The 12,841-nt window shown below is 33.2% G+C and overlaps 1 protein-coding gene across 3 annotated transcripts in view; it reads left to right on the top strand.

Annotated features, from left to right (window-relative positions):
- LOC106711223 (filamin-A) overlaps nucleotides 1-12,841 on the top strand; it is a 62,065-nt gene that overhangs the window by 4,813 nt on the left and 44,411 nt on the right. Inside the window, exon 1 of one of the 3 annotated variants that reach the window (XM_045683745.1) lies at nucleotides 6,164-6,296. The exons of the other annotated variants lie outside the window; for them this stretch is intronic. The gene's annotated coding sequence lies outside the window, so the exon portion shown is untranslated. Of the gene's footprint in view, nucleotides 1-6,163; nucleotides 6,297-12,841 lie in introns of those variants that run through there. 3 annotated transcript variants of the gene reach the window in all.

Below are 12,841 nucleotides of genomic sequence, written 5' to 3'. Positions count from 1 at the left end.
AAACTCGAAAATAGATTAAAAGAAAAATTTAAACTGCCAAGCATTGTGACACATTTAGATAATGACTAGTGCTTTTGATGTGTCTACATTCAGTGGGTATTGTAGTTTATTTTTTATTGGTCTATTACGCGATGACATATTCTTTAGATTTATAGGCTACTTTTCACAATCTCTATTATTATTTAACAAAATATACATTTAAAACTTTAACTTGATAGAGTCTTCTCAAAATAATAAATCTTCTGTCCTGTGTGTACTGCTAGGTTACAGTCATTTGTTTAAAATCTTAAAACTATTCACGGCTTCTCTCGGATATGACGCCATTCGATTCACGGTCTTGATGAGAAACATACGTTGGTGTTATGAGCAGCCATAGCAACGATGCGATGGTTATCGTAGAGAGGATAAAGGCGGGAAAATCTCTTTATTAAAATAGTATTGTTAATCTAAAAATCACATAGCTATATCCGGAATAAAATCAGAAATTATCGAAGGATCTAGTTAGATCCAATTACAATGTCAGTGTCGGAACGATGAAATAAATTACATGTAATTGGTCTCGACTTAAAAACTTCGCCGGTGATTACCTTAACTTTAAACTTTACATTTGCAGCAGTCCTGACTTCGAATTACTTATATAATGATTTATAGTATTATAAACGCATTTATAGTATTATAAACGCAGTAGTAAAATGCTCTGAAACTAAACACATTATTAAATCACTTTGCTATAAAAAATGCAAAGTTTAATTTTTATATATTTGATCAGGTGACGCAAATGTGAGCGTTGGAAAAGTGAAAATGAGTTCGAAGACTGAAATAGCGGGCTAAAGTCAATCATGATTTTATGCTTTTTCTCTTTAGTATTCATTCACAATAAAAAGTACAGCTGCGGTTTCATTGCGAGAACGTTTTGATATTGAAATTACCATAAAATTTGAATTTCATTTGACCTTTGTTTTTAATATTCTCGATAGCAACGCCAGTTTATGAATAACTTTATATCAAAAGGTGGCAAACGAACAGCCACCCGGATTCGCCGAAATAGCGAGGCGACTGTTTTCCAAAGACATCTGCAAATGCAGATGCGTTGCCTACCTTTGATCAACGGAGAAAGAAACGCACAGAAAGAGGACATTGCCCCTTCCTATGTGTTCCTTCTTCACTTCGCCTTCCTATCCTTTCCTAATAAGAAAAGAGCGGGAAGGGAAACGGAACTAAAATTAGGCAAAGAATTGAAAATGATTGATAGTTTGTTTATACTATTAAAAATTGCTGATTATTTTTAAATTTTAATTAGCGATACCATTGAAGATGTTCCTGATTTATAAAACCAAACCTTTACTTTTAAGTTGTTTACTGATTTATTTCTATCAAAACATAGAATACACGTGTTAGTCGTAACTGAAATCGTAATGTTGTAAAATGACTTTTGTTTACACACCAAAAAACACCAAAATTTGAACAGGGAAATATTTGTGCAAATTAAAAGAATTCTCTACTTTGCCAGTATTTTCAAACTCTCCTTTTTATTTTTTTTTATTCGGGTTTATTTTGTGACTAACCGTTGGTTTCTGAGACTAAAATCTTTGCAAATAGTCATAACTGTCATTATCTTTGTCAAAACACAGAGATAATATATTTAAACGGGGATTTTGGCCTTAGATGCGATTACGAAAGCAAAAAATTACACAAGCGTTCTGTTTTCTGTTCTGTGAGAACATATTTCAGAGAACAGAAGTTCTGTGTTCTGTTCTGTGATCTGTCCTGTTTTCTGTTCTGTGTTCTGTCCTGTGTTCTGTTCTTCGTTCTGTTCTGTGTTCTGTTCTGAGTTCTGTTCTGTGTTCTGTTCTGTGTTCTGTTCTGTGTTCTGTTCTGTGTTCTGTTCTGTGTTCTGTTCTGTATTCTGTTCTGTTCTGTGTTCTGTTCTGTATTCTGTTCTGTTCTGTGTTCTGTTATGTTCTGTGTTCTGTTCTGTGTTCTGTTATGTTCTGTGTTCTGTTCTTCGTTCTGTTCTGTGTTCTGTTCTGCGTTCTGTTCTGCGTTCTGTTCTGTGTTCTGTTGTGTGTTCTGTTCTGTGTTCTGTTCTGTGTTCTGTTCTTCGTTCTGTTCTGTGTTCTGTTCTGTGTTCTGTTCTGTGTTCTGTTCTGTGTTCTGTTCTGTGTTCTGTTCTGTGTTCTGTTCTGTGTTCTGTTCTGTGTTCTGTTCTGTGTTCTGTTCTTCGTTCTGTTCTGTGTTCTGTTCTGTGTTCTGTTCTGTGTTCTGTTATGTTCTGTGTTCTGTTCTTCGTTCTGTTCTGTGTTCTGTTCTGTGTTCTGTTCTGTGTTCTGTTCTGTGTTCTGTTCTGTTCTGTGTTCTGTTCTTCGTTCTGTTCTGTGTTCTGTTCTGTGTTCTGTTGTGTTTTCTGTTCTGTGTTCTGTTCTTCGTTCTGTTCTGTGTTCTGTTGTGTGTTCTGTTCTGTGTTCTGTTCTTCGTTCTGTTCTGTGTTCTGTTGTGTGTTCTGTTCTGTGTTCTGTTCTGTGTTCTGTTCTGTGTTCTGTTCTGTGTTCTGTTCTGTGTTCTGTTCTGTGTTCTGTTCTGTGTTCTGTTCTGTTTTCTGTTCTGTGTTCTGTTCTGTGTTCTGTTCTGTGTTCTGTTCTGTATTCTGTTCTGTTCTGTGTTCTGTTATGTTCTGTGTTCTGTTCTGTGTTCTGTTATGTTCTGTGTTCTGTTCTTCGTTCTGTTCTGTGTTCTGTTCTGCGTTCTGTTCTGCGTTCTGTTCTGTGTTCTGTTGTGTGTTCTGTTCTGTGTTCTGTTCTGTGTTCTGTTCTTCGTTCTGTTCTGTGTTCTGTTCTGTGTTCTGTTCTGTGTTCTGTTCTGTGTTCTGTTCTGTGTTCTGTTCTGTGTTCTGTTCTGTGTTCTGTTCTGTGTTCTGTTCTGTGTTCTGTTCTTCGTTCTGTTCTGTGTTCTGTTCTGTGTTCTGTTCTGTGTTCTGTTATGTTCTGTGTTCTGTTCTTCGTTCTGTTCTGTGTTCTGTTCTGTGTTCTGTTCTGTGTTCTGTTCTGTGTTCTGTTCTGTGTTCTGTTCTGTTCTGTGTTCTGTTCTTCGTTCTGTTCTGTGTTCTGTTCTGTATTCTGTTCTGTTCTGTGTTCTGTTCTGTATTCTGTTCTGTTCTGTGTTCTGTTATGTTCTGTGTTCTGTTCTGTGTTCTGTTATGTTCTGTGTTCTGTTCTTCGTTCTGTTCTGTGTTCTGTTCTGCGTTCTGTTCTGCGTTCTGTTCTGTGTTCTGTTGTGTGTTCTGTTCTGTGTTCTGTTCTGTGTTCTGTTCTTCGTTCTGTTCTGTGTTCTGTTCTGTGTTCTGTTCTGTGTTCTGTTCTGTGTTCTGTTCTGTGTTCTGTTCTGTGTTCTGTTCTGTGTTCTGTTCTGTGTTCTGTTCTGTGTTCTGTTCTTCGTTCTGTTCTGTGTTCTGTTCTGTGTTCTGTTCTGTGTTCTGTTATGTTCTGTGTTCTGTTCTTCGTTCTGTTCTGTGTTCTGTTCTGTGTTCTGTTCTGTGTTCTGTTCTGTGTTCTGTTCTGTGTTCTGTTCTGTGTTCTGTTCTGTTCTGTGTTCTGTTCTTCGTTCTGTTCTGTGTTCTGTTCTGTGTTCTGTTGTGTTTTCTGTTCTGTGTTCTGTTCTTCGTTCTGTTCTGTGTTCTGTTGTGTGTTCTGTTCTGTGTTCTGTTCTTCGTTCTGTTCTGTGTTCTGTTGTGTGTTCTGTTCTGTGTTCTGTTCTGTGTTCTGTTCTGTGTTCTGTTCTGTGTTCTGTTCTGTGTTCTGTTCTGTGTTCTGTTCTGTGTTCTGTTCTGTTTTCTGTTCTGTGTTCTGTTCTGTGTTCTGTTCTGTGTTCTGTTATGTTCTGTGTTCTGTTCTTCGTTCTGTTCTGTGTTCTGTTCTGTGTTCTGTTCTTCGTTCTGTTCTGTGTTCTGTTCTGTTCTGTGTTCTGTTCTTCGTTCTGTTCTGTGTTCTGTTCTGTGTTCTGTTCTGTGTTCTGTTCTGTGTTCTGTTCTGTGTTCTGTTCTGTGTTCTGTTCTGTGTTCTGTTCTGTGTTCTGTTCTTCGTTCTGTTCTGTGTTCTGTTCTGTGTTCTGTTCCGTGTTCTGTTCTGTTCTGTGTTCTGTTCTGTGTTCTGTTATGTTCTATTCTTCGTTCTGTTCTGTGTTCTGTTCTGTTGGTTTTCTGTACTGTGTTCTGTCCTGTTTTCTGTTATGTTTTCTGTTTGTTTTTTGTTCTGTGTTCTGTTCTGTTTACAATATATACTTATATTTAGAATTCAACTGCCAATATTTACACATCCATAATCACTATCAAGAACTATAAACCTATCGCATTAACATTGTTTTCACTCAATAACGACAATCAATTAATCTCTCCATTGCAACTATTATGTTGTATTAAATGTCAAATTGAGCTGTGTTTTATCTCTGCGTATTGCCAAGTCTGTGCTAATCTAGATCCAGATACCTACGTATTTGAGTCATATTCTACGGAAGTACAGAATATACAATAAACATAATAAATTGTACAAGCTTTGGCTCTAAACATGTTCTTGTAATAATACTGGCGTTATGAAGTTTTTAGTCAGAAGATCGGAATTAAAAAAAATTAAAGTCACAATTGCTCAGGCACGAGTGACTTATTTTTACGGTTAGAGTTCATTTCTATTTTGTCATATATATGTCATATATATCGCTCTATATTTACTGCTAAAAGTATATTTCTTATATTCTAACCACATTAATAAAAACATTTTTCAATTGGATTGCGCACTATATAGCAGCTTTCAATGCGTATGACATCTGTGTTGGCAGATATTATACCAACGATCAAATATTGAATTATCATATCTCTTAGTTTGTTTCCATGTCTTTGATACGAGAAAATGATCTACGTGATACAGTGCTATTCAAACTTAAGGTCAGTCAGATGTATAGGGATGCGGGTTATACACGTACACGCGATTCTTGACGTCTACAGTGTTTCGTGTGTTTTTCACCTGAATTATAGGTTAAATTTCCTAAAATCCTCATTAATCTTCTCAACGATTACTCGAAGAAAAAAAAGAAACTCTATTACTTTCCATTTTACACATATTCAAAAACTTTCTAGATAAAATATCTATGTGGGTGAAAGATTATGAATAACGAACCAACTTTTTATACATTCAAGACAGTATTATACCTATACTGTATACATTTTAGTCCATTAAGAAGTTCTGTGGTCATTTGCTTTGAGATCATGATCAAAGACTGCACATAAAACTATTTATATTTTGTTAAACAGAAGAACCCATTACTTAATGTATTTCAAAATAATAACGAATTAAATTTAAAAGTGTTTACATTTTACGTTTCGAATGTTTATAATTTTTTTTATGTAAACATAGAAAAGGATGTCTTGTTTCTAAGATGCCTGTGTTTATATTTCAATTGAGTTTTCTTTTTAAATTTTTATTTAAGATTAATTTATAATGCATCTATTTTTGTACCAGAAGCAAATATTGTTGTCTAAAGTTAAACAAAGATGTACGATGTTTTATGATAAATTTTATACGACATAATTTGGAAGGGTTGTGTCAATTATGTTTTTGAAAACTATTAGAACCTGTAAGTAATAAACATTTATCATACGAATGTATAATACTGTCATGAATGTACAGAAAGATTCATACTCTTTGACCCTTATAGATATTTCATCTAGAACCTTTTTCAATATGTATAAAATGGAAAGTAAAAGAGTTTTTTCTCAAGTTTTACTAAATAACGAGAGTTTCATTTCAAAATTATGCAGCTAGGTGTCGCCCACGACTACGTCCGCGCGGAATTGAAAAAAAAAAACGTAATAAATAGGCTATGTGTTCTTCCATACTATGTTTTACATCTGTACCAAATTTAATCAAGATCCGTTAAGCCATTCCGGAGAAACCTTCAAACATCCATCTATCCAACCATCCATCCTTGATTTCATTCAAGTTAATTATGGATTTACAGTGTTAATTTATTTAAAAAGCTTTATTTTTTTTTCAATTTTAGACTTTAAATTAATAAACAATTGTCATTTAAAAGCTCTCATTTTCCCTAAAGCGAGTAAACTTTGGATAAGCGTGTAAGCTTTGTTGTATTTATAGACGGGCACGATCCGCTATGGCGGTGCGTCGTTCTGATATGATGATATTTAAAACTATACTACAACTAGGATCGTGTAGACGTTTAGTTTAGTCACTTAGCTTTAGTTTAGTTTAGTGACACATACAGTGCTTAAAGTTCTGTGCTTTTATTATCCGGTAAGTTGAGATATAAAATATTTTTTCTTAAAAATAATCAATTTCAAAATAAGCAAATTAAGTATATTCAATGGTAGATTTATAAAAACGAGACATACATCAGTAAATTCCCTTTCTAATAATGTGAATGAATGACAATTTTATAATAAGATTTAACGGATATAAAGTTCACGCTTTTCACTCAGACATTCTCAAATCATAACCATATTGGGATCCATACGATAGACCGAGCTATTTTCCTAAACCTATCGTTTTTCACAATGAAATCAGCCAATCAAAATTAGGTTAGAATCCGATGTAACTTACTTTAATTAAGTATAGTTAGATTAAATATTAGTTGCATTGCCACATCACTAAAATCAACAAAATTCTTAAACATGCTTATATCGACGCTGGAAAGCATAAACGCTGTAACCCTTGAAATCGCGAATATGTTTTTCACACGTTAATAATTTCAACCATTATCAAACGATAATGATTTTATTATAGGTTAGCACAAACTACACAACATTGCTAAATACCGCATGCTTGTAGACGTATCAGCTCACGAGTTATGATTTTTTGGCTCTCCTTTAAAGTTCATACTTTCGGGGTTACAGCGTTTACGCTTTCCAGCGTCGATATGGAGTATTGAATTCTAATAACTATCTATGGAAATCAAAAATTTCTTGAATACATTTGAGAAATGTAGCTCAGTTATTGAATAATTCAATTTGTTTCTCTCGTATATGAGTTCGCATTTAGAGTAATAGGTACTTGTCAGTAGAACACATTAATTAGGTCTGAGTTCCAATCGCATACAACTTTGATTGGTATTTTACTAGTGACAAATGACCTGAGAAAGTAAATAAGCGTTTAAAAGCAATTGACATTGTTCTCTAAAAAGAACCTCGAGTCGTCTTTTTTTAAAGGTAAATTTTACTCGATTATGTTACTTATATTTAAACAATTTTTCTTGAAATATCAAAATATAATAGAAAATATTTAAAGTACGAACACCTGTGTGCCGAAAGAAATTTCTTTTTTTGTCCGTCATTATTTAACTTAAAGCACCAAAGTTGACACAAAAGTCCTATTCAAAATTAAATAGATGAATACCAGTTGCAGTGTAATACCTGAAAATTTACGTAACGGAAAATAATAGTTCGGGAATGTATGTAGAGGTGGTTAGTCATGAGGTACATTGACCGCCAAGTCACGTCTCGTTTTATAATCTCAACAACATTAAACCTCGTATTATTTGTTGAGTGAAGAATAATGTATCCCATCTCTTTGGTAGACAAGGAGTTTGTGTTCTGCCAAAGAGGTGGCATACTGGCCACCAAGACCTTTGCCTTTTGTAATAGAAAAAAGTAGGTGAAATATAGTAAGAGAATAGCGCGCGGGAAGTTAACAACGAAATGTAGTAATTGTTAGCGTTTTATGGAATTTTAGTGTAAATATGTATATAGTTTAATATAAGTGATTAAACAACGGATAAAGCATTTTTGGCTGCCGTGCTGTTGCGTGCGTGTTTTCAATTTATACATTTTTAATTAGTTTCCATTGTATTAATGGATCGCGGATCGTCTGAACTAAACCCTCAGTTTGTAATCGGACTTCACTATTTTATTAATTTTCATTGGCCGCATGCTTATTTGTCTACTTAAGGCCCTTCGTATACAAGGTAACGTGCAGGCTTTGCGACTACACGTCATTTGTATAGATTTGCTCCGCCATCTTGAAAATCGCAGTGATTTTTTTCATGATGAACTTTACAAAAAGGTTGTAAGCAATTGCATTTGGCGAATAAAGAACAAAATTTCGGCGACGCTTGTCCTATGTATGAACTTCTTTGACATTGTATTGCGTAAGTTGTGCGACAAAATTTTGCCGTGTTTCGAAGTATTACGTTGCCTTATGTACAAAAGGCCTAAAAAAATCCAAAAACCTATCCTAGTTTTGAGGCAATGCTACACTACGACAAAGCACGCTAACAAAATAAAGTTATAGCAAATGTAATAAACTAAATTAAAATTGCATTCAAATTACAATAAACGACATAGAGACAACGGTTTAATAATTATTATTTGCGACTCACAAGAGCCAATAACTTTATTAAAACAGAATTAAAAGAAAAGATGTAACGCTTACGAAATTACAAATACGATGACACAATCCTTAGAATATATTTCCAATGTATCATCATGATTAAAAAAAATATAATGCATCTTACTTGTAGCAAGCGCTTCCCGAACATCTGGCATGTAAATATCGTCAGCAACATATCGACACATGACATGTTCATGTTTTTCTTGTTTTATATCAAGAAATTAATTAATAACAACCGAGTTTTATAAAAACAGAACAGCTGTAACTATATTTTCTCAAAATACTTGAAAGATCCGGAGACTTTTCACAATAAAGTGTAGTAACCAATCATGAATTACGAAAATGTTTCACAAGTAATAAATGACAGTGAAAACTCAATACCCTTCAAATAATAAGCCGACCTGATAAGTAAAATCGATACTGTACTAAACAACCGTGACCTGTAAAGTCCTTGTACGAAGGCTGACCTACTGTGACCTCACGAGGACGTTCCCTCGATCCGAGGCCGGAGGTTCTCTCACTGAAGGTCGTAGGGAACTAGAACTGGGGCACGGTATCGGTTCCCAGGGACTTTGTGCAACTGAAGGCCGTTAGCGCAGGTCACCGGGACGCGCGAGGGCCGCTGAGGTCGAAAGGTCACACGTGCAACCTTGAACTTTAAACCTCGATTCAATGTCGATACATTGAATTTAAAAAAAAAATGACGACTAAAGGGAAGTTACGATTTTTAATTTTTACATTGAATTGATTTCGGACTTCTATGATTTAAGAGATATATTTAAGTGCTTTAGAGAATAGAGGCAGGAGCAGGACCTCTCTTTTTTTCATATTATGTTTTTTTCTTTCCTGTAACTGTTTATTTCTCGACTAAAAATATACATCAGATTTTAATTAAGTAATTAAACATAAAGTTGTAGTATTAGATATGTAATGATGGAACATATTGAAGCCAAATACAATAGATCAGACAGTCAAAGCCGGGCGGGTTGCCAGATCCCACCTGTCCGTCTGTTTCATGTTGACAGCCGCTTTTGTAAGCTATCGTACTGACATGCACACAAGTGATTGATTACATTTTTCCTCGTTACTTTCTACTGATCGGTATGTACAGTCGAGTACAACAAAACATTTACGAGCCAATTAAAATGTAATAGCGAATAAGATGGATGTTTGTTAGAAGGTATCCAGAACGTCTCAACGAATTTAAATGACAATGAATTAAGTTTTTTTTAATTCGCGGGTAAGCAGTAGCTAGGTATTATTACATAAAATTTGAGGAGAAATAATTTCATACCATACATGGATTTTACTTTTTAAATTTTATTTTGGCCAGCTACTTTCATTGCACCAAGTAATTTTGCATATCACGTGTTCTATTTACGTTCTCTGACATTTATAAGATGCACTTAAGGCTAATAAATCCTTAATAAAATTTCTTAACGGACAGAACGATTTTACCACGCTTGCCAATGTACACACTAGAATTCGATCGTAGACAAATAGATCATTTGCTCTGCTTGTCTTGTCACATTATTTGTAACACAATGTTACACATGTTACTAAACAATGTGTTTATATGCTCATTAATTTGTTACATTCTGCACGAAACTTTGTACAGCTGTCACTTAAGCGAATATTCTGTGCACTATTCAATTATACAAATCATAGACCAAGTTGAGCTAAGTTTTTATGTTCCGGCAACTTTCGGTATTTTAAAAAGTAAGTCTGTCCTCAGTCTTCTATGGTATAAAAGACAATTAACCAAATATTCTGTCTCAATTTAGAGACAAAACCATTTTTGCCCTTTTGATATTATCACTACATTATTATTATTATTATTACTCTACATTTATAATACAGACAGTCAAAATTAGTAAATTTAAAGATAATATAGGCAACATTCTAATAAAAAAGTAGATAATAGCCAGATATGTTTGAAGACATTAAAATAATTGTTTATGATGTACAAACATGATTTATAAGAAGCTATAAACGTTTCTACCGCACACATATATTGTTCCATAAACATTTGGAATTATCAATAATCTTAATATTTATTGTGCTTTAAATATATGAACGTTTCTATAATCTATGTATAAATAACATATACGAAAATGTAATATTGTTAAAATGCCAAACATAAATACAAACGGATTGGATATTCCGATAAGATATTATGAAGACAAGAATGGTTATTTTTCTTTTGATTTTTGTTATTTTCTATATTATTATATTTCGATTATATTATAAATATACTAGTTGTCGCCCGTGACTCCGTCCGCACGCATTTATAAAAAAAACTAAATTGGGGGGGGGGAGTATGAAAAATAGATGTTGGCCGATTCTCAGACCTACTGAATATGCTTACAAAATTTCATGAGAATCGGTCAAGTCGTTTCGGAGGAGTTCAAGTTCGAACCCCGTGACACGAGACTTTTATATATAAGATTTCGTTTTTTTTATACTGTAAAATGAATTGGACCTTCGGCGCCTAACTCATTAGTGGTGATGTAGAATACTGCGCCTGTTTCCAATGTGGTCGTGGTATTTCACTGTCAAGCCAACACTTTCGGCAATGTTGCCATGCTGACTCTACCACTGTTAGAAAATTGATTCATATTTAACAAAATTTATAAAAAACCTGAATTAATATCGAGGAATATCATTTTAACATATTACGTAAATATGAAGTCCTATTATCGCTTCATTATTTAACAATACAAGCAGTTGAATGTTCTGAGACTTTGCCAAAGAATTTAATCAAATCAAGACAAACTACACAATAAATATCCGAACAAAACAGGTAACATTACGATCACAAAGTTATGCGATATATTTAACAATTGATGTAAATAGAATTGTTTACTTTCCAATTTCTATTTTTGTGTTAATAAATTATTTAATAATGAAGCTGTGTCATGCATTGACGCATTTAAGTTCATAAAATAAGTTGACAATATCCTTAGTTAATGAGTTTTATATTCTAAAAGATTAATCTCGTTAAGCACAATACTAGGGACTACTTCAGATTTAAAAGTAACGATTGTTCTATAACTTTTTTAGTTAATGGAAGTAATATTTTACACCCTAGAAACAACTTAGAATTCTTGTTTAAATTTTAAGATTAATATTATAAACATTTATAGTAATAAAATTAAAAGAAAGACTTTTACAAAAAAAAAAAACATTTCGATGATAAAAATCTGTTCATTTTACGCAACAATTCAACGTAGACAAAACAGTCTCGGTATTCGGTTAAACAAATATTTTTTCTTAAACAAATATTTTTTCAATACTCTACCTAACATCTGTTTCTAATCAATCAAATATTTAACGAAGTGATGTTTGTAGATTTATTAAATACAAATTCATATTTATTTAATCTCGCCTGAATAAAATTTGGACATTATTCTAGTAGGGATTTTATTACACTAGCCTGCGACGTCGTCCGCGTGAAATACTGTTTTCGGGTAGCATTTTAACTATTTAGGCTAATACTTATAAAACATAACAAAGTAACGTATTAAAATTACAAAATATATTCACACACAAATAATCACATTCATTTAAATCAAATTAAAGGCTTAAAAAATAAGTTTCAAGCTTTTAACTGTAAAAATGATGATAAGTACAAAATTCCATCCCCCCTTTCAACCAATTACAACTCTTTTTTCGCATTAAAAAGTAGCGTATATCCTTTCTCAGACTATCTGTGTACAATTTTTTTTATTTAAATTACTTTACTAGTTTTGCCGTGAAAGCTGGACATACAGACAGAGTTACTTTCGCATCTATAATATATTAAAACAAAAATGAAATAATGAATGAATACAATACTATACTTGTACCATAACAGCAATCCCTTAGAATTTACAAATCCATAAATGTATGCAGACATCTTCAAACACAGTAGTAGGTGGGTACTCAAAATATCGGCGGCCATCCTTTCTTAGTATAGCATACGTCACCATCTTACAAAATTGTTGCAAATCTATAACAAATGTCGGTCGCTCGAGGTTAACTAAATTTAATAAAATACACAAACGTCCGGTGCTGTTTTATCACAGGAAACTTGGTTTGTTCTAAAAAAAAATTACAACATTGTTATAAAATTCGGATGTTGTAAATACTTTTATTGTTTGACGTTATAAAATACAATTAGTTTTAGTTTTAGTCATTGCTAGATTTATAAATGGTATTTCTCTAAAAGAGTTTTGATAGCACATCGATAATGCTACTTAACAGTGACGTCATTTTCCGTAGTCCTGCTTGATGTGGGTACCAAACAAGACCTCACAAAAGTCAGGAATAATAAATAATGCGATATTTCCTAATACATACTACTAACTTTTCCTTTTTTTGTAATTTTAATCGTTTCCTTAATATAGTGTGAATATCATGCTTTGGAAAATTTGACTGTTACATTTAAATAAATAAGACTTTAGGTTCACGCC

This window comes from Papilio machaon, chromosome 23 (assembly GCF_912999745.1).
Source record: "Papilio machaon chromosome 23, ilPapMach1.1, whole genome shotgun sequence".
NCBI classification, from domain to species: domain Eukaryota; kingdom Metazoa; phylum Arthropoda; class Insecta; order Lepidoptera; family Papilionidae; genus Papilio; species Papilio machaon.
This window is presented reverse-complemented; position numbering and strand designations above follow the sequence as displayed.